The sequence below is a fragment of the Oryx dammah genome, unplaced genomic scaffold (genome assembly GCF_014754425.2).
Source record: "Oryx dammah isolate SB20612 unplaced genomic scaffold, SCBI_Odam_1.1 HiC_scaffold_22, whole genome shotgun sequence".
In the NCBI taxonomy this organism is placed as follows: Eukaryota; Metazoa; Chordata; class Mammalia; order Artiodactyla; family Bovidae; genus Oryx; species Oryx dammah.
The window spans coordinates 4,066,398-4,089,340 of NW_024070206.1; the positions used below are offsets into that span (position 1 = coordinate 4,066,398).

The window sequence follows — 22,943 nt, forward strand, 5'->3', positions numbered from 1 at the left end:
TTCTTTTTTTACATTTGACAATGTATCAGACATCTTCCCATGTCTATACATGTTTCCATCATGTCACAGACATACGTCCATGCTAATTCTATGCATACATCTGTTTAGGGGTACCCTGTTAAATATAGACTTTGATCTATTCCAAAAAGATTTTGCCAAAGCAAGGAACTGCAAAAGAAACGTTTCTTCAAGAATTCTTGCCAAAATAAGAACACTTCAAAAAATAACCTTTAAGATATACAGTGCTGAGTTTCACCCATTTGCTTTAAAATTCTAAAGATAATATTTTTAACTCATGTGAGAAAGTAAAAGATAAGGGAGATGGAGACATTAAAATAATCTACTCATGCTCTTAAACCATAATCCTTATGTTCACCATGTCTCAAAGAACAATTTCTGTCATTCCATCCATCAGGAGACTACCCTTGACTTCATGGTAACCTAGGCTTGCCTACGGATAGTTTCGTTTAGTCTAATATTAAGCTCAGTCATGTCCGACTCTTTGCGACCCCGTGGACTGTAGCCTGCCAGGCTCCTCTTCCCTGGGATTCTCCAGGCAAGAATACTGGAGTGGGCTGCCATGCCCTCCTCCAGGGGGTCTTCCCGATCCAGGGACAAGCACCCATATTTAGGCATGTGCCTAATATTTTAGTAACCTTTTACTTTCACTTTCCTAAAGGATCTTAGCCTGAAGGAAATCTCCAAGCAGTCAACTCCTTTTCCCAAGACCAGGAAAGTAGGAACCGAGGAGTTTACCGAGCCTCAGGAGAGAGGGCAAGCTGGTACAGGCTGGCGCTTAAAATCTTATCATACGGCATGAGACAGAAGATGGTATGGTGAACAATAAAAAGGGCTGGTCACAAAGACAGAACGAGGCAGCTGGTCAACTTCCTAAGGTACCTTTAGTCAGACTTGGTATAGACAAACTTATATTTTAAGGAAAAAATCTTAAAGACGTACGCAAAACATAGACCAAAATCAAATTGTAAGAGAACTTTAAAACCCCCATGTATAAAGCATAATCCCGTTTTATCTGGTAATTTTTAAAATAACCGTTAAGTACACAGGCCCCAGGTCCCTCGAAAAAGGAAAGAAGGAGCTGTTTACCTATGAGGAGGGAGAGGTCCCAGGAAAAAGGAGGAAAGAGGAGAAGAAGAAATAAAGGGCTGAACCGAGAAACACGCCGAGCGAGGGAACAGGACGTGTGTGCGCGAGCAGTCAGGACTGGGGCTGGCAGGAATATTACACTTTCAAGTACAGAGGACACGTGAAAGTTCTCAAAAAGACACAGAGCGGGAGAGAAGAAATTCCTTTATGCTAATTCAGAGTCCTGGAGATTTTAGCAAGCAGATTACCAGGTACGGTTAAAGGTCAAAAATAAATAAATAACTAGAAGTCATTAAGAAGAAGTAATAACCACTCTTGTGGTGAAAAATTGCAGGGAAGAATGTGGAAGCCCGAGGCACAGGACTGTCTGGATGAGCTCTGCCGACAGCTGCGCAGCACCGAGGAGGGCGCTTCGTTTCACCTGGACTGGATCCCTGCAGCGCCCGCTCCAGTCTGCGGAAAGGCCCTTTCAGGTTAAACGTGCAAGCTCATGAGACGTTGCTCTCAATCACTGCATTTTATAGAAAAAAATTAAAAAATAGGTATGAAAATAAAAGCAACAGCTCGCTGGATGGAAGGTCCACCCTGACAGGCACCCTTCTTCCTACAAGACACCAGCCTAGACACAGGGAGCCCAGGGGTTGACTGACCTCCGCCTCCATTCACAGCTTTCAGCTCTAAGTGTTGTCTAAGTGCTTGGGAAGAAGGAAGCAAACATTAAGGAAAGCAAATGCAGTTCACAACAGGCTAAAGACGAAGAGAGAAGGGAAAAGTCTGAATCAGATAACCATCGAAAAAGGAAAAAAAACTCAAGATGAAGATATTCTATTTCATATACACAAAATTAGAAACTAAGTGATATTAAGCCATGACAGGATACATTACAAGTGGCTCTTTCCTTTCACAAAGAGTCAACTGATTTAATATTTGACTTTATTTGCAGTTTGCTAAAATGGTCCAAAAGGCCCCCATTTTCCACATCTTCCTTTATTAATGAGTCCCCATCAGAATTTTATCCTGGGTCTGCCTGTAGAAAATTAAATAGCCTATGAAGACAGTGTTTTTATTATTCAAGCGACTATATTCCTTTAAAATGCATCTGCGTTCTCATCACTCAGAGCCTCAGCCCTGAAAACCCTCTGTGGAAGTCAGGGTCCACCTCTCTCCATGTTCTGTTTAGCCAGGGACAGGACATCCACAGAAAGGCAACCAGAAGGGCAGAGCAGTTAGGAAATAATTTCTGAAAGTGAAGCGTGAGAAGATCAAAGGAAATGGACAAAATGGTCGACCACAGAGGGCTCCTTTCCTTTCAAAGCCCCTGCTCCCTCAGAGGACAGTCAATTTGCATGTCCTGGCCCTTCTCCCAGGGGGCACTCCTGGAGAAAGCAGCCTTCACCAGGGCCCTCGGTCACTTCCTCAGGAAGTGGGAGGAACCACCGCTCACCCCGGCTCCGTGTGGTCCTGGGATCTGGGAATGGACAGTCTCCCCACGACCGGCACGTCCCGAGGGCCGAGGCTGCTGCGTGCTCGGGCCTGGGGCCCTGCAGAGCCTCGTGGGCTTGGCTGAGCACCTGGGGGGAGGGGACGGGGCGGGGGGACCGGTACACGTCCCTCTTTGGCACCAGCTCACCTCCTGGACACACAGCGAGGGAGACTTTGTGTCAGGGAGGCTGCTGGGTCTCCCCGTGACTGAACCTGCTGCAGACTGTACCCAAATTAAGCAACTCCCATCAATCCACGTGACCAATGTTTTCTCTCCCTTGCTTGAGAGTAAAAAATAGAACCGTGCTGACTTGCCGTGAGTGCTAATAAGGTTCTCGAAGGGTGGGAATATCTACTTACAGAATATACAAAGCTTCCAAAAATACCTGTCCCCGTGTTTTTCTTTAGAAAGCAGAATGCAGATTTAAAGGGTAGGGCTGCTTCGGGTTAGCATTTCAAAATGATGGCTCTCCCGGGAAAAAGCTGAAGGCAGGAGTCAGGGCTGACCAGATACCAAAAGCTGGTTCAGAAAGGCCAGCTCAGGTCTGCCCAGACCACGGTGTGCAGAAGCAGGCCGCCTTCCGGCTGACCAAACCTGCTTATCAGAAGTCGGTCATCTGGTCTTTCTGAGGCCTGGCCTTCATTTCTCCTCCAGGAATGCCTCTGGGCACCAGGTCATCTCCCAGGCTGACCATCTCTGCAGCTATCTAGTGCAAAGTAAACAGGCGCTCAGGGCAAGTGCTTGCCTGGACACCCCGAAAATTGAATGAAAGAAAACCTTCTGCTAAGAAGATTACACACCATGAGATTCTCTCCAACAGCACTCTCACAAACCAAGAAATTTTTTAAAGTCTAGAGGAAAAACCTGCTCTTTCATTAGATACTTCCAGGGAAAAAACGGGCAGGAATCCTAGTTGCTATATCTGGAAGACAAGTCACTGATTTCAAGGCACAGGCACAAGGTTTAAACCAAAGGAAACAATCTTCCCGAGTGAGGGGCATCTGTGTGAAGATGTCTGGGGCAGACCTATTTGTAAACATAGCAAAACACTGGAAAGCATGGAGATGTTCATCAGCAGGAAAACGATCATATCAGTTGTGGCACCTCTTTAATTGCGGTGCGAAAATCCCATGGACGGAGGAGCCTGGTAGGCTGCAGTCCATGGGATCGCTAAGAGTCGGACATGACTGAGAGACTTCACTTTCACTTTTCACTTTCATGCATTGGAGAAGGCAATGGCACCCCACTCTAGTACTCTTGCCTGGAAAATCCCATGGGCAGAGGAGCCTGGTAGGCTGCAGTCCATGGGGTCACAAACAGTTGGAGACGACTGAGCAACTTCACTTTCACTTTTCACTTTCATACATTGGAGAAGGAAATGGCAACCCACTCCAGTGTTCTTGCCTGGAGAATCCCAGGGACGGGGGAGCCTGGTGGGCTGCCGTCTATGGGGTCGCACAGAGTCGGACACGACTGAGGCGACTTAGCAGCAGCAGCAGCACACATGATGTGAAGTCTACCATCCTAGACATTTTGAAATGTACAGTTGAACAGTGTTAAGTAGGGCTTCTCTGGGGGTCCAGTGGTTAAGAATCCGTCTTGCAATGCAGGAGACACTGGTTCAATACCTGGTCTGGGAAGATCCCAAATGTCACAGGGCAACTAAGTCCGCGAGTCACAGTCACTAAGCCCTTCACTCACCACAGAGGCCGGACTCTGCAACAAAAGCCAATGAAACCAGAAGTGCACTCTCCGCAACCAGAGAAAGACCATGCGCAGGAATAAAGACCCAGTGCAGCCATAAATAAATCAAACTTTCTTAAAAATAGTATGAAGTATATTCACATTGTTGACTGCACGCTCTTTTTAATGGAGGGGGAAATCGGGTCCTAAAACAATATATAAACTACATTAAAACTAAAAAGGAAAAAATAAGCATATTGCATTTTACATGGTATGTAAAACAAGCATACTGCATTTTATACATTTATACATAAATATGTAAAATTTATAGATACGGAAAATTCACAGAAAGGCTTAAGATTCACACTAAACATCTTGACACTTGAATCCAGAAAGGGCAGGGGATAGAAGGTAGGGACACAATGTTTTTCAAAGTTCATCCACCTAAGCACTTTCAAGATCACCTATCTACGGGGAAGTAGATGAAAGTTTAAATTTCCTATGAACTCAAGGGCAGTCAGTATCACCAACTTTGGCAATTCTGTCAAAGGTCCTTTTGCAAGAGCTCTGTTTCCCACTGGATGTACCACATTCTTTTAACTAAAAGGCCCCTGTGCCAGCAGTTCACTAATATGTCAATGAGTTTATAAAAATACTGAAAGGGTCTGGGCTAAATCTGTCACCCTTAATAAACCTCAGGAAAACTCATTACAGCCTCTGCTCGGAGTGAGTTATTCAGAGTTTCAATGATGAGAAAGCAACGGGGAAAAAAAGCCTAAATTTCTTTGCTATTAGTTGGATATAAAATATTCAAGTTTGGTGGATTTCAGTATTTCAAAACTAAGAAATCACATCCATACCCAGGTCTAAAAACAAAGGATCCCCATTTAAGAGAAAAACTCACGAATGCTTTTGAAGCATTCATTTGGCATTTTATAAATGCCACAGTTTTCAGTAATATAATTCCAGCTTGAAGCAAAGTATAGATTTTCTACATCAGAAGTGGTATTTTGACTACAGACAGGAGAACCTCAAAGCACTTTTCCTTTGTCACTTGAATAAACCTTCTCAATTTTTGTACAAAAATCCTACATCCACTACAGAAGTTTGCCCCTGAAATACTCCCATCAAACCAGCCGCTTTGCTTTTTGCTGTTTCATATTCATTTTAACCAGAAACTTTTTCAAATACTAAACTTAAAACTGTTGGCAAACATTTTTAAGAATCACAGCCTCAGAAAACATGAAGGGGAGTGCTGGGAGCTGACAGAACCTCGCTCTTTTCCAAGAAGTTACAGTCCAGCCACAAGTGCTGGAAATCTTTCTTTTGGAATCTTTACTACCCAAGTTTCAAAGCACTGTCCTCGCAACAAGGTTCTGAGTCGGTGGTTCTCAACGGGAGTGATTTTGCTCCTCTTCCATGGCTACAGAAATTTAGCAATGTCCAGAGACATTTCTGGCTGGCACAACCTCAAGTGCAGTGAGGGGCGCTCCTGGCATTTAATGGGGTAGGGAGTAAGCGGCCAGAGACGCTAAGCATCCTATGCTGCAAGGGACAGCCCCCAACGAAGAACGGCCCGGCCCTCAAGCTTGCTAGTGCTGAGGCTGAAAAGCCCTGCTCTCTGGAACGGACCTTCCCCTTGTCACCTGTTCTCCCACCAGGACCTAACCCTCCTAAGATCACAATAAACCAGCTGGGGATCCCCCGGTGGTCCGGTGGCTGATGCTCTGTGCTCACAGTGCAGGGGGCCTGGGTTGACCCCTGGCTGGGGAACCAGCTCCCACATGCTGCAGTGAAGACTGAAGACCCTGTGTGCCGACACTAGGACCTGGCAGAACCAAACAAACACAATGTAAAAAGACAAACCCATAAACCTGCTCCCCTTGGGCGTCCCCCCAGCCTGGGGAGGGGGCCGGCTCCCTCTAGCACCCCACCCCTTCCTCCCTCACCACCTGAGGAAGCCTGCATACCAAGGGCTGCCCACAGGCTGATCCCAGCTGGTCCGGAATTCCAAAATGAGGCCACTGCCTTGTCTCGCTGGACACCAAACTCACCTGAGGCAGTTTTAAATTTCTGAAATGTAGGACTTTCATCTATAAGACATGACTAAGAGCATCCCCCAGGGTGATCGTTCACTTGTCTACTGACTTTTCAAAGTAAACTCACTTAAAAGTTCTCTTCCTGGAGTAGAGAAAACAGAGAACACACACAAGGAGAATGAAAGGCATCACGGTGTCCAACGCTTGGTTATGGTAAAAGGAGAGGGAAGCTCTCGGTGTTGCTCACGAGGTCCTCCTGCATTTGCACTAACTTCACCAGACAATCAAGAGCTTGGAATAATGGTCATGCAGGAATGCTCTTGTTACACAATTTTCCACCAAATAGGGGAAAGCAGGGATTCTACAGTGTAGGGATTTTGGGAAGTGCTGGATTAAACACATACACACACATCTTTCTTCTCCCAAGGCTTCTCTAAACTTTTAAGCGCTGATGTGAATTTCTAGCATGAAACTTCATCATGGGGATCCAATGTCCAAGCTGGAAGCATTGCCCAAGCTTATTGAATGCTGGACGCTTTCAGAGTGAAACATCTCTGGGGCTTATTTAAAACAAAGTTTAATCAAATCTCACAGTTGCAAGAGGTCAGTTACACTTCTGGGGCTTTCCTGGTGGATCAAACGATAGGTTCGATCCCTGGATTGGCATGATCCCCTGGAGGAGGGCATGGTAACCAACTGCAGTATTCTTGCCTGGAGAATCCCATGCACAGCGAAGCCTGGTGGGCTACAGTCCATGGGGGTTACACAGAGTTAGACACGACTGACCGACTTGACACGCACACACGATTTAATAATGAGCATCCTTCACTTAACTTCCCTTCTGCAGAAAAAGCAGCCCAGCAAGGTCTTCAAGGCAGAACAGAAATTTCCCATCCTCAACGACCCAAAACCAAGGCAGAGTGTAACCAAAGAAGGGACAGCTAAATCTGAAACACCAACAGAGGGCAACGGTACCTACTGCCCAAGATTAGCAGGAAAAGAATTTTTCTAAAAAAGCTATGAGTCATCTAAATCAAAACCAGCCAAGTCTAATCAGTATTACTACTCAAGTGCTAAACTATGTGTTTCAACTTTCCCCAAATTAATGCTAGACAGCCGAGCCAGACTTGCATTTTGCCAAATGGACAGACATGCATGAGGGACCTGAAACCTTCACACTCACCTCACACAGACACACACACACCTCTACCTAGGAGCACCCTCAGACACACACACACCCCCCTCTCACACACACACACTCACCACACACATACACACACACATCTCTCTCTCTCACATACACACCACACACACACACCCCACACACACACACATACCTCACACACACTCACCTCACACACCTCTCACACACATACACACACCTCTGACACACACACTCACCACACACACACACCTCTAACACACACTCACCTCACACACATACACACACTCACCACACACACACCTCTAACACACACTCACCTCACACTCACCTCTCACAGATACACTCTCACCTCACACACATACACACACACACCTCTCACCTCACATACACCTCTCACCTCACACACACAACCCCCTCTCTCACACACCCCCCCCACCTATGAGCACCCTCACACACACATTCCTACCTAGGAGCACCCTCAGACATACACACTCACTTCACACATATACACCTCTCTCTCACCTCACACACACACCTCTACCCATGAAGTACCCTCAGACACACACACACACGCACCTCACATACACACACTCACCTCACACACACCTCTCTCACATATACACACCCCTACCTGTGAGCACCCTCAGACACACACACTCACCTCACACACACACTCACCTCACACACACACGTCACACACACTCACCTCACACATACACTCACTTCACACACACACACCTCAAACATACACACCTCACACACACACTCACCTCACACACACACACTCACCTCACACCCCTCACCTCTCTCTCTCACACACACACCCCTACCCATGAGCACCCTCAGACACGCAGCGACACACCCAGGAGAGCCCCTGACACTAGGCTGGCCAACTCCTCCAGCCCTCCGGCCAGTCTTCTCACAGCAGGCGCCGTGCGATTATGGAGCAAACACTGATAGCGAAACATACTGTTTTCGTGATTTTTGATAAACAGAAAATAGAGATTGCATCTCCACACTCAAGAGCCCCTACACCCTGGCCGCTAGACGGCAGCGCGAGGCCACGGCCGTCAGGTCCAGAAGACCCGGGCGGGAGCGCCGGCCCGACGCCCGCGCCCGCGCGTGGCCAGGGCGCCCCGGGCCTGGCGGGCGAGGCACCGGCTTGTGGCGCTGCTGCGAGTCTGAACCACTCGGAAGTCCAAAGTGGCTCCACAGAGACAGCCTCTCCCAAAGTGCCCGACTCACCCTTCAGCTGTCTTCCTCCCAACTCGGGGGGAGTCACTTCCTGCCTCCAACTCCGTCCCCGCCTGAAGACGCTTCCCCGTGTCCTCGGCATGGACTTCCTTCCCCAGCCAAGCCCTCCGCTTCCTCATCATCTCCTACCTGGGATCTTCTCTCCCTTTCTGTAAAACTTCATCCCTCTATTTTTATCAAAATTTCACCCGAAGTTTATCTCTATTGGAACCTCTACTTCCTCACAACGTTTCTTTGATCACATGTTTCCTCCTGTCTCTACCTTTAGAAGCCAAGTGAGTGTATCCGAAAATAATAGTGTCGAAACCCTTAGGACACAAACTCAGTTCACTTACAGGTAAGCTCTTTTCTGATGATAATGAATCACGGCAAAGCTCATCCAAAGGGTTCTCCTACAAGCACAAAGAGCCTGACCATCTCCCAGGTCCTGCAGCCCTGTACTTTTTTACTTTCTGAAAAAAATATCTGGCCGCACCTAGAGGTATGTGGGACTCTAGTTCTTCCCTGACCAGGGATCGGACCCGCGCCCCCTGCATTGGAAAGTGGATTCTTAACCACTGCACCCCCCGGGAAGTCCCTCATGGGTTCTCACATACCCATCGGTCTGTGTGCCACGCTCTGCTGGTTCTGGCCAGACTCACTGCACGGGGGACCAGTCATCTGTGCTTTGCCGTCTGATGTTCTTTGCACATCTTCCCAGCTACTCTTTGACCCTGACTCTTGGCAGGCTCCAGGACGACCTGTGACTTACCACCCCACTACGTACCCTGAACTCATCCCCAGCTCAGATTAACACCCCATGGTTCCAACCCTTTTCTCCAGCATGGGCCCCCACAGCCACGCCCGCCCTGAATGCCCAGTCTCGTCCTGCTCCCCTCACAGCAATGTGAGGCCACAGCTGACGCACCAGGACACACACTCTCCCCACCCCAGACAGGGATTCAGCACAAACCGTGACCTGACGGATTTAACCAACAAGTAATGAACCGGATGCAATGTGCTGCATTCACACGTTGCAGTGCTCAGACTCCAAATACCCAGGAAGATCTAAAACTCAACCAGGGTTTCTGTGCAATGGGAGGCTTTCTTGGTATCTCATGTGGCAGTAAAAGTGAAAGTCACTGAGTCCTGCCTGACTCTTTGTGACCCCATCAACTGTAGAGTCCATGGAATTCTCCAGGCCAGAATACTGGAGTGGGTAACCTTTCCCTTCTCCAGGGGATCTTCCCAACCCAGGGATCAAACCCAGGTCTCCCGCATTGCAGGCGGTTTCTTTACCAACTGAGCTATCAGGGATGCCCAGGAATCTCATGTAACAGACTCCATTTTATCCTTACAACTGACTTAATCCATTTCCAAATTTTAAAACACACCAACTACAGTTCTGTGGTCTCTTACAGTCCAAACACGTAATTCACCAAATTCCTTGCTGCTGCTTCTGCTGCTGCTAAGTCACGTCAGTCGTGTCCGACTCTGTGCGACCCCATAGACGTCAGCCCACCAGGCTCCTCCGTCCCTGGGATTCTCCAGGCAAGAGTACTGGAGTGGGGTGCCATTGCCTTCTCCAACCAAATCCCTTACTGGAACTCAATTTCTCCTTTGGCTCAGGCCTGGGATTGAGCTTCCCCAAGACATCTGGATCCAAGGCCTCCAGAGTGTGTGCCTTCGTGTGCACTGGACAAGCAGGTGGTGCTGGTTAGCCATTCTTCATCACCACCCTGTGAGGGGGCTCATTAAGGCTCCCATTCCAAGGGAAAGTCACAAGTCACCGACTCCCTGTCAGGCATGGAGGCAGAAACAGCAGCCACTAACCGCTCCGAGACCTCCCCGCCCATCGGATCCCAAGTCTCTGAACCAAATGTGGCGGTTCTAACCGCTCTGATTCCTCCCCGCCCATCAGATCCCAAGTCTCTGAACCAAACATGGCGGTTCTAACCACTCCGAGTCCTCCCCGCCCATCGGATCCCAAGTCTCTGAACCAAATGTGGCGGTTCTAACTGCTCTGAGTCCTCCCTGCCCATTGGATCCCAAGTCTCTGAACCAAACATGGCGGTTCTAACCGCTCTGAGTCCTCCCTGCCCATCGGATCCCAAGTCTCTGAACCACGCGTGGCGGTTATTCCTGTCTGTGGCTGCCGCTTAGTCCCTAAGTCGTGTCCAACTCTTCGCGACCCCATGGACTGTAGCCCACCAGGCTCCTCCGTCCGTGGGATTTCCCAGGCAGGAATGCTGCAGTGGGTTGCCACTTCCTGCTCCAGGGGATCTTCCGGACCCAGGGCTGGAACCTACACTGGCAGGAGGCTTCTTTAGCACTGAGCCCCCAGGGAAGCTCTGCGGTTACTCTTACATGTTGACTTGCTGATACAGTTCATCACAGTGACTCCAAACAGGTACCCCTGCTATGGATCTCCCGGACCTCATCCTGACAGTAAAGCTCTCTCTGTCTCACCAGTCAAGGGGCCAAGGTAATAAAGCTTCAGTAACGCAGGTTATGTGGGAACAAGAATACACTGAGTATCTAGGCAGATCCTGCATACCCAGAAACCAGTGCTCATGCCAGGCTGTGCATCCATGACCCAACAATGAGGGCTGACCCCAAATGCCCTCACTGGCATCACATGCAAAGCGACGGTGAGTTCCCGCAATCGGGCAAGGCTTGGAGCATCAGATGACTCGGAAGCAGAGACAAAGGATCTGAAACCAAGGGCAGGCTACTCCATGCGGTCCACGGACCAGCAGACCACCGTCACCCGGGAGCTGGTGAGAAATGCAGGATCCCGGGCCCATACCAGCCCTAGTGAATCGTTATCTGCATTTTAACAAGATCCGCGGGGTGATCTGCATGCCACTAGTCCTATCTGGACGATAAGGGCGCCCAGGAGGGGCCTGGGGTCAGGGGGAGCACAGGACCGCAGCAGCGGGTCGGGAAAGGCAGGGGAGAGGCACAGACGAGCCGGACACTGCTCCGAGCCCAGGTCCGCCTCCCACTCAGCGCTGCCCCCCTCGGTCAGTCTCTTAACGTCTGCAAGGCTCACCGGGGATGTTAACTATACCTTTCAGGGGACAGTCAGTATAAAGCCTCCAGCATACAGTAAACGTGCAGTGGATTGCCATCAGACACCAATGTGGCATGGCTGTCTAAATCCCGCAACCTGGAGGTGGATTAGAATATCTGGGAGAGAAAGGGAGCCCAAACCAGGGAAGAATGCAAGGAGACCCTATCGTAGCTCTCACCCTCTCTTCTTCAACCGAAAGAAGGCCTCAACATCAGTAAACACGAACACTGCAGGACACCAGGGAACTTTCACTGTTAAACTTAGTCGTCCATCCAACAATCCAGACCAGCACTATCAGACAGAAACAGAATGAAAACCACATATATAGTTGCAAGTTTTTGGGGGGGGGGTTTGCACTTTTTTAATTTACTTGCCACTCGGCATGCGGGATCCCAGCTCCCCATGAGGGATCAAGCGCACACCCCTGCAGTGGAAACTCCTAGGCTAAAACCACAGGACTGCCAGGGAAGTCCCTCTGTCTTTAAAAGAAAAGGACTGAGGGCGGGGGGCGGGGGGCGGGGGGGGCGGCAGCGGGGATAGGGTGAAATAAGTTTTAGTAATAAGTTTTATTCAACCAAAATATTCTTTCAACATAAAGTCTATATTAAAAAGCTATTAGTGAGATATTTTACATTCCTCTTTGCTATCTAAGTCTTCAAATCCCTGTGTATATTTTATGCTTACAGCCCATCTCAATTAGGACTGGTGGTGGTTTAGTCCCTAAGTCGTCCGACTCTTGCGACCCCATGGACTGTAGCCCACCAGGCTTCTCTGTCCATGGGATTTTCCAGGCAAGAATACTGGAGTGGGTTGCCATTTCTTTCTCGAGGGGATCTTCCCGACCCAGGGATTGAGGCCCGGTCTCCTCCATGGCAGGCAGATTCTTTACCAACTTAGCCACCAGGGAAGTCCCCAAAACAGGACTGGCCACACAGCAAGAGCTCAGAAGCCATATGTGGTGGGGGCCAGCCAATGGGACAGGGCCGTTCTAGACAGCGAGGTCCCGGGACCCCTGCTCCCCTCCATCTTCCATCCATCCCCTCCAAGGTCCAGTGTGTAAGACATGACTATCTGGTCACTGCCAAGCAAACATGGGCAGCAAAGGCTGGGGAGACAGATGGAACAGAGGCCTGAGCTATCCAGCCACAGATTCACGATCAACTTTTGTTTGTTCTGAAACTCTGGTTGACAAAAAGTATACCAACAGACAGACAACCTAGATGCTAGGCCCTCGCTGACTGGGCTAAATTTACTTGGGAACAAAGACAGTTGAAGTGTTAAGACTTTAACTCCAAAATTCGTTCAAGATTGTCCAGCTATAAATGTTAAGCGTGGCCAAGTAAGAACAAGGACTCTTGCTGAGATGTCCCTCGCTTTTCATCAGATAAAGGGCAGCTGCAACTCAAAACCTACAGACCAGGCAGGAAACACTGTATACGCCTTTATGCCCCACACCTCAAAACAGAAATCACTCCCGATAAAGGAGGTAAAAGACGGGACAGGAGAAACACCACCAAGACAGCAAAGAGATGCCAGGGACGAGGCCCTTCCCCTGAAACAGGAAGCTCGGGAATATAGGACAGCTAAGATTTTAGGGAGGACTCAGGAGCACCAGGCACTCTGCTAGGCACTTCACGTGCACTTATCTTCTAAACAACCGTCAAGAAAAGAATGGTTTCGAATTTTAAGTTAACTCGCTGAGGGGGCTTTCCCAGGCGGTACTAGTGGTAACAAACCCGCCTGCCAGCGCAGGAGATGTTAAGTGACACGGGTTTGATCCCTGGGTCAGGAAGATACCCTAGAGGAGGGCGTGGCAACTCACTCCAGCATTCTTGCCTGGAGAATCCCATGGACAGACGAGCCTGGTGGGCCACAGTCTGTGCGGTCGCAAAGAGTTGGACACGACTGAAATGATTTAGCAGACACACAGGCATAATCAAGTCTCAAGCGAGAGACCTCAAACAGCCTCCCAACTCTTGATGTATCAGCAAAACTGTGAAGGACCGGCTTATCGATGGGTACCCGTGTGAGGGCTTCATTTCACTAAATCAGACTTTAAGGTTCACAAAATAAAAGATGGCTTCGATAAATAAAAGCTGGCTTCTATACCATCAAAACCCAGACAATTAATTTTGGATTGCAGAAAGAAATACTGACGGCAACAGCCTTGGGCTGGCAGTCTGTGGGGCAGAGGGCTCTGGTTTCAGATGTGCTGTTAATTACCTGCTGAACCCCACCTCCACCCCAGTGTGGGCTCACTGCAGAAAATGAAGAAATAACTACAAATGCTTAATGCATTTCCAGCTATGTAGTTGTTTATTTTTAAACACAGAGCTGTGACTTTTCTAACCTGCAAGTTTTTGAAAAACTCTTACTGTTCAGATACCCAGAAAGAATCTGTTCCTCACAGAAGAAAATGACCAAAATCACCACCCATCACTAGACCACATGAGCCAGCAGGAATTTGGTTCCCCGAAAGGCAAGGCTGCCTTGAGAAGACACTCAAGAACTACACCACCTTGACTTCACCTTTGGGTCTCTATGAATCCTTCCCAACGCTCAGAATCTCTAATTTTGCACAGATGGAGTAATACCTGACTGAGAACAAAAGAACAAACCTGCATTTGGGGCCCCTCATGACCGTCGACTAACGGACACCTGGCGGGGAACACTCGGGACGGCTAAGGCCACGCGACTTCGTCTAAAAACACTACTTATTTCAGCCTCCAGATTTCCATTAAGGAGAATTTACTCTTCCCCTCAATCTCAAACAGGCCGAACTGAGAACTTCCTGTCTGTGGACGAGCGTTCAAAGAATTCCTTAAATCGTGTTTATTTGCGAGAACAAAACATTTTTCTCAACACCAGTTTCAATTTACACTGATTTTCTTATCCTTTTCAAAGAATAAATAAAGCAAAAACACCTCCTCATTCCTTCTCCCAATCTGTCCCTCACCCCATGCCCAGTAAAGGAAACGCTTAGGTCTTCCCGGCATGCTATTCTAGCCCCGTGCGTCTCTGCTGTAGTCACAGACTCTTCTCTCTCATCGTGATGACCGAAGTCAGGAAAACCTGGCTAATGACAAAGGCCCTGAACTGTGCCTCCGACTTCTCCACGACACCTGCTTCCCCTTCCCTGTCCCCAACAGGCCCTCCCAACCCCGAGGACCTTCCATGACGTCCCCTGGTCCCCCGATCCTGCTCCTCCCCAACGAGGCAGAAGAGCCCAGGGATGAGGAGCAGGCTTCCAGTTTCGCCTTGCACCCCATTTCCGAGCGGGCAGACCTTGGCCAGGATCTTTGCCTGAGCTTCCTGACCTGCACTACAGGGGGTGGTGGGGGGCAACAGTGTTCAGCTCGCCTCAACGTCCTGGTCTTAAAGCTACGGAAAGGCTACCACGACAGAGGGTGCTGCCAGCAGGTGTCAGGCTGCTGATGTCACGGTATGCCCTCCAGCTTTCAGAAGCACACGTCTTTCCTACCTCCCCTTCATTGACGCGTTTTACTTTTTACTGTACAAACCTTTATCTTCTGGCAACCCAAACTGACACCTTCTCATATCTTTCCTCTATCAGCTCTGTTCTGTACTAACTGCTCCCAATCTAGACCCCCGCCTCACACGATCTGGAAGGCAAAGGACACCCCATGGGCAACACAACCCGAACCTGAACTCATTCTACCAGCAGCTGCACCTCCGCAGTCTTTTCCTGCTTCCTGAATTCAGAATCTCAGAGCCAGAAGTAACCTCTGACAAGTTAACTTCAGAGAGCAGCCTCTTCGCCACCCCCCTCCACACACACACAGAGGCATCGTCTCCCTCTATCAGGCCCCATATCTAACTGGAGACCAGCGCATGCGTGTGAACACACACACACACGCACGCACAGCCCCCCTGACGCGGTCCCCACCTACCACTCCATCGCCATGGCAATGCCTTGGCTGGAGCCCTCCTCCCCTCTCCTGGATGGCTGCCGTGGGGCCCCCCGTGGATGCCGAAGAGCCTCCACTCCAGGCTCACAGGGCTGCCCTGGGTCCTCTGTCACAAACAGTCTCTCTCTGCCCCTCTGCCTCCACGGGGAAGCGCACCCTAGAGTGGACGGCGCAGGACGGCCTTCAGAAGCCCAGCCACTGCCCGCTTCTTGCCCTCTGCCCGCCCACCACCCGCCCGCTCCCCCAGGGCCTGTCCACACACCATCCCTCGGGCTCTCTGCTCGCCCTACAGGTCGCTGCCTCCCTGGCGTATTTTTACTGGCTTTTTCGGCTCAGAAGCCACCTCGTCCAGGGCTCCTCCCTCTAAACTCGGCACTAGGTGGCCCATTCACATTCCTATCATAGCATCCGTGCACTACTTCCCACTAGCCTTTCCTTTCTGCCGTGCACTATTTCCCACTAGCCTTTCCTCTCTGGATGCCTTTGCCCTCAGTCCTCGCAGTGCCTAGCACAACGTCTGGGCTTAGGAAACACACCGCAGCTGCTCCATGGATGAAACAACCCCCAAATTAACTTTGATCCCCGCGTCTCAGGCTCCCATCCCTTGTTTTTCATCACTAGGACCTCAGTCCACTTGTTCTTCCTGATCTCAAACACTATTTTATCCGCTAAAAAAAAAAAAAAAAAAAATCTGCTTCCAAAATCTCCCTACTTCATGGCTTTGAGATTACTGACATATTTTCACCTCTTTAAAAGACATAAAAGCTGAAAAATAACTTCAAATATTAAAATAACACCAATATTTTGAAACTCAAGAAATCAAGTTATAATTAACGGTAAGTTCTTGATGCAGCTAAGATTCCGTACCCCATTCCAAAATTTCAATTCTGGCACTGGCTGGTGTTTTACGGAACCTGAAGACAAATGCAAAAATTAAACTGCCAAATGGTTCTGAAGGGATCAGAAATAACTGCTGAGGGAGATAAAGGCGATTTTACCACTTGCAGGTTCTTGTTTCCACTTTTGGCTAATTCCGATTCGTTCTGGGTTATAAAGCCTGTCATCCCCTTAGTGAGTGGTCTATTATCATGAACATCTCTCGTGTCCTCAGATAGCATTTGCTACGAAAAAGGTACTTGGGAAGTCTTAACTGCAGCTGAGAATGCTACATCTTTTTGTGAGCTACGACCAGCTGAATTCACTTTCATCCTAACTTTGAATTCTTACCTACTCACCATGACCCAGCCATCCCACTCCTCAGTAGTCTGTACCAAAAAGACATAAAAACTTACGTTCAGACAAAAACCCCTATGCAAATTTTTAAAGCCACTTTATTCTGGGAACAGGATTACAAATAAAAAAAAAAAACTGGAAACAACCCTCGTGTCTTTCAACGGAAGAACAGAGAAACAAACCACGGTACATCCATAGAGAGGTCTACACGACTCGGCAATCGAAGAATCAAGTATGGATACACAAAACAATGTGGATGGACTGCCCTTCAGATGCACTCCGTAACTGAAGGAAGCTATTTGCATGGCATTCTGGAAAAGACCAATATAAGGTCAGAACAAATTGGTGGCTACCAGGGGGATGGGAATGGAGAGGAGTGTCTGACCACAAACGGACAGCAGGTGGGAAGGTTTCAGGAGACTGAACGAGTCCCTGTAGGTAACGGTGGGGCAGACACAGCGCTACGCACTTGTCAAAACCCTTAAGACTGCACACCGCGGAGGAAGTTTTACTGTACGTAAAGAAATGGTTAATTGCTTAACCACGACACACTTAAGAGATCATACACCAAACACAGGCACACCTCCTCTGGCTGCACTTGGCTTCACTGCCCTTCACAGATACCAGGGTTTTAAAAATATTGAAGCTTTGTGGCAACTGTGTATCATCAGATGAGGGCTAACATTTTCTGCAGCAATAAAGTATTTCTGATATAGTGTTTCTAGACATAATGCTGCTGCTGCTGCTGCTAAGCCACTTTAGTCGTGTCCGACTCTGTGCGACCCCATAGACGGCAGCCCACCAGGCTCCCCAGGCTCTGGGAGTCTCCAGGCAAGAACACTGGAGTGGGCTGCCATTTCCTTCTCCAAAGACATTATGCTATTGTACACTTAATAGACTGCAATGTAAACATAACTTTTACATATACCAAGAAACCAAAAAAATTCCAGGGACTTGTTTCATTGCCATGGTCTGGAACCTACTGTGGTGGTCTGGAACCCATACCCACAATATCCCTTGGAGTAATGCCTGTGTAATTAACACAAAGGTATGGATTTCCTTGGGGCTCCCCTGGTGGCTGAGTGGTAAAGCACTTGCCTGCCAGTGCAGGAGATTCCGGTTCTATCCCTGGGTCAGGAAGATTCCAGAGAAAGATAATGGCAGCCCACTCCAGTACTCTCGCCTGGGAGGGTCCGTGGGGCCGAAGATCTCCTTCCCCTTTACCAGTTGTGTTTGTTATTATTATTGTGTTGCTACTGTAGTGCACTGATGAGGAAGACATGTTAAGGGAATGGGGGGGGGACCAACCCCAAATCGTCCCCCAGATCTTCCCTGCAGCCCCCGCGCTGGCAACCTCGGCTCCAGCTGCGAACAGCTAAATGGAGTCCCACCAAGAATATGGGAAAGGTCACTCAAACGCAACGGGAGACCGACGGCGCCCCCCAGCGGAGCCCAGGAACGCATTTCAAGAGGAGAAACAAGGCGGAAGGCCGGGCGTCTCCCCGAACAAATCCTCCAGTTATAACTCATCCCCTGGAAGGTATCCGCAGAGAATTCCATCCACACGTCAGCCTCAGCCTTCCTCCTTCCTTTAAAAAGGAGTCAAGGCGGGAGGGGCCGGGGGAATCTCCTTGCGAGAAGAGAGAGCAAAAACACAGAGAGAACACAAGTTCTCCGAAAGCAGGAGGCTGAAGAGTTCTAGAAACCCCTGACCCCATATTCTTCAAGGTAGAAAAAGTGACTCCAAGAGGCCAACAACAAGAACAAGCCAAGGTTCACCACCCAGTGACACCTTCTTTCCAGTGGACCCACCCCACCCAGCCAGAGGCACACATTCCTCCCCAGAGGGACACCCTGGGAGACCCCCTCAGGCAACCCCGCTGAGCTGGTGGGGGGTGGGGGGAAGCCAGGTGTGCGGCCTGCATGGTGACGGGGACAGCGGGGTAAGGGCTGGCCCGGCCTGGGCGCCTCCCGGCTCCCGGCCTGGCTCCTTCTGGGAAAGGGGACGCTCACATTCCTGAGCCCAGGAAACTCTTGTTCCCCTCCCAGGAGTCCCAGGTCTGTGACAGGCTCAGACCCCAGCCCGATATCGCCACCTGAGACAAACCTCAGGCCGAGATGAGCTCCTGATTGCAACCCTGGAGAACCAGCTCTCCGACCTGCAACGGCCCTCTGCAGCTGGAAAGACAGGCCTTCGTACAAAACACATGCTATTTTCCAGGAGCCTTTGCAGGAGCCGGGGTCGAGGGGGAGGGGTGGAGAGTAACAAAGCTAAAAACCACAGAGAGTAAACCAGAACATTCTGGGACACGCCAGGCCTTACAAAAAGGGCTTTTTAAAACATCCTTTTCAAGGATCTGTCGCAGCAGGGGGTCAGTTGTCAGAGTTAAATAAAAATCACTGACTTTCTAAAGACAGGAGTGAAGGACTCAATTATTTAAAAAACAGCTTATTGTATTAAGCTAATTAAGGGCTATCATATTCCCCGTCTGAGTTTTAGCTGGCACCCTAAAAGCAGGAACAGTGTATCATGCAACGTGGACTGGGATCTGCTTTGCAAGCAGATTTCGGCCACATTCAGACACAGAACCTCTGGCAGGCAAAAATGTAGAACTGAAAACCAATTTTCACACAGCAATTTGTAAAGAATTCTGTTCCATCGCATAAGCTATTTACTGGTCTATCAGCCCGAGATTACATTTATCTCTATTAAATACCACAGCAAGCACTCTGAGCTAACCATGTGCTGTTGTTTCTCAGTTTCATCACACGCTGGATGCTCTGAAATCATGAGAAAAAAAATTTAACAATAAAACCCTCGCATACTTGACACCCTTCACTGCAGAAACTCTGCCCACCAACCGACAGCACACAACCTCTCCTAAGACCCTCGGCATTTCTGAAAAGACTACTCTGCTGAATGCAAAAAGGAACAAAATACCCTCTACAAAGTAGGGGAGACAGGTTGTTTTCCATTGTGCCTTCCATGGGCTCCCTTTGACTGTACTTTGACCAAACCAGAAGCCAGAACTCTGCTATCCGTAGCTGAGATCATCTTGGGTTGGATTCTGGTGCTGCTGGCTTCCTGTCTAGGGAAGCTGCAGTCCTTTTCACAAGGAACCCCAAAGTGAAATGCTTCATGTTCTCCTGTAAGCTCTCACTGCCTTTGTTCCTTACTTTGCCACCACTCATTACTGCCTGCTTCTCTCTCCTCCTCAAAAACCTCTTGGTTTTGGAGGATGCATAAAAATACCAGCTGAAATCGAACTGTCATCTTGTAAGGCATGGGACATTGTCTGCCATCCACTGCTGTAAAGCTCTGAGTTAACAAGCTATCTTTGCACAGAGGAAGCCATACTACCCAGCCTCCTCCTGGCACCACGTTAAGTATTCCACATTAAAATGTATGCCACAAATAATCCACTGGCAAACTCACCATTCACAGCCCCCCAGATCAATAAAAGCCATTCCACCACTCGACTCGGAGTGAAAAGCCTTTCAGGTTAACACATAGAACGAGGTAAAGAGAAAGGTGATGAATGAACAAAAGGCCAATCTACCTTCAGACTCCTTAAATCCCTAAAAGGTGGCCAGGATGCCTGGATTTTTGGCAAAGTCCTTCCCTTTTTCTGTAATCTTCGGGGAAAAAAAGCTACTCGTGTACTGCTTCACTCTTATGTAAAACAGTGCATTCTCCACAAGGCCCTGACGCCTACCATTCTCTCCAACTTGCTTCTTTTCAGGCCTGCCTCTTCTAAATGACCAGCCACATGCGATTTAATGAAGTCATTCTGATTTCATCCTGATAGCAACATCCTCATAAAAGTCCCTCTAATCCCATTAAACTTGGCTAACGTTATGAGTATTTCTTCTCCACTCTCCACCCAGTATTATCTCCAGGGTCCCAAGCCACTGTCAGTCTGTGTCTGAACGGAGCTTCAAATAAATACTTAAATTCATGCTCAGAATATCGTTTCTCACCTTGTGAACCTTGACCTTTTGGAAAGACTTTGGACCAGTGTTCAGTTACTGTCACACGGTTGCATTCTCTGCAAATATGAAAGGGTTAAAGGCAGCCCCAGTCAACAGGCCTACAAGGAAAAAAAAGACAGCATGTATGCCTTGCAGCATCACTGGAATGCATTTATGCTCATTTCCTAGAACAATGGTGTTACCTTTTGGCCTTCATATCAGCCAGACGTATCCCCAACACCCTTTAGGAGCTTCTAAAACAAAAAGCACAAGACGGAACATACCCTGCAAGAGAAGAAAAGCATGCAAAGTAGCATTCTCCAGCAACAAACAAACTACCATTACAAATCCATCAGTTCATTTGGGTTTGGTTTTGTTAAAAATGCAGAGCAAGAGAGAGAGAAGAGAACTGCAGAAACCCAGTGTCCCCACCCTACCAAGGCACATTTTTTGTCTTCAGGAAGGGCCATAAATCTCAGCTCCTTGTCCATCCCTTAAGCAAAAGAAAAAGGCAGGAAAAGCCCAAGTCATCTCAAGCTTGCAAACCTGCACACTTTCCCCCATCTTCTCTACACAGAATCTTCTAGGGCTCCGTTAGTCACGTACCCGTGCTGTGTGCTGTCTAAGTGTGCGTTCACATAGTGTGTTGGGACGGTCCCTTCCTGCAAGCGCCTCGGCTTTTGGCTGCCATGAAGGGAGGAAGCTGCTATCCCACTGTAGTAGCTCAGGGACTGCATTGTGTTCAGGAGCTGATCTGCCTCAAACCAGTTTCAGCCGGTTCTGGTCACCCTACATAAAAAAGCTATGGCAACCCTCGCTGAGTTGCCAACAAGTCCCTGAAAATCAGCAGCAGAGGGGGGCATCTCGCTGGGGCTGGCTGCCCCCCTTCGGGTCCTGGGGAGGAGGGGAGGGTCCTCGAGTGTCCCCCCGCCGTCCCCATCACCCCGCGCGAGCGCACAGCCTTGGGGAGGCTCACCTCTCCAGTACCCCAGAGCCCCTCGGACCCACCCCTCGCCTCCGCCCCGAGCCCACCGCGGAGCCCTGCGGCCCGCGCCGTGCTCCTTCCCGCACTTACCTCCCACAACCTGGCTCACATCTTTGTGTACGTGGGGTGTCAAGTGTGTGCGCTCTGGCTTGGTGGCTGACCACGAGCCCCCCAAGAAAGAGCCATCTACGTGTGTGTCTGCTCCCCCTGGCCGCGCTGGCGGCGGGAGCCGGCCTGGGCCCCCTGGCAGGGTGGTGCTGGCTTGTTGACCAGGCTCCTCTCCGCCTGTCCCCCCAGCCCCCTCCTCCCGGCCCTCTCCTCGCCCTCCCTGTCACCACCAGCACCAGCACCACCAGCGGGGCCCCCCCAGTCTCCTCCTCCTCCGACCTTCTCTCCTTTCAAGCACCTGGGGGTGGGGGGGGAGCCCAAATCCCTTCACCTCGGGCCAAAAAATAAAACAACAAAAAGCCTAGGGATGTCTGGGTGGGGGGTGCGGGGGCAGACCCGGGGACCGAGGGGGCACAGAGGCCTTTTAAAAAATGCGCTGCGCACCGCCGGCGCTGGAGCGGGGAGGAGGCGGCGCTCACGTGGCCCCCCTCTCGGAACCGGCGGGGCCTAGCCAAACCGGCGGGGCCTCGGGTGCCCCCTACCCCCCCACACAAGGAGGCCGGCGGGGCGCGAAGGCCGGCGGTCCCCGAGGCCGGCCGTGGGACAGGCCGCGGCGATCAGGCCCAGGGACCAGAGCCACACGCGCCGGCCGGCGACCGCCAAGGCCCCGGGCACGAGGGGCCGGCGCCCCAGCCTCGCCCCCCGGGGGGAGCGCCCGCCCGCCCGCGCGCGCCCCGCTTCCTCCGCAGCCCTGCGCGCCCCGCGGCGCACACCCACCCCCGGCCCGGGGTCGGCCCTCGCAGCGGTCAAGCCCGGGCGTCTGGGCCGCAGCTCGGATGACCTTTGTTCCGCGCGGCGCCGCCGGCAGCTGCTGCTGCTGCTGCTGCTTCCATGCCACGGGCGTGTCGTCGCATCCCCGCCGCCGCGGCC

At 50.1% G+C, this 22,943-nt stretch overlaps 1 protein-coding gene across 7 annotated transcripts in view; it reads right to left on the reverse strand.

Annotated features, from left to right (window-relative positions):
* ZNF532 (zinc finger protein 532) overlaps positions 1–22,943 on the reverse strand; it is a 110,690-nt gene that overhangs the window by 86,509 nt on the left and 1,238 nt on the right. Inside the window, exons 1-4 of one of the 7 annotated variants that reach the window (XM_040264290.1) lie at positions 22,791–22,886; positions 21,527–21,737; positions 21,124–21,205; positions 20,930–21,039 (exon numbers count right to left, since the gene is read on the reverse strand). The gene's annotated coding sequence lies outside the window, so the exon portion shown is untranslated. The other 6 variants (XM_040264291.1, XM_040264293.1, XM_040264294.1 and 3 more) reach the window with 6 other exon arrangements.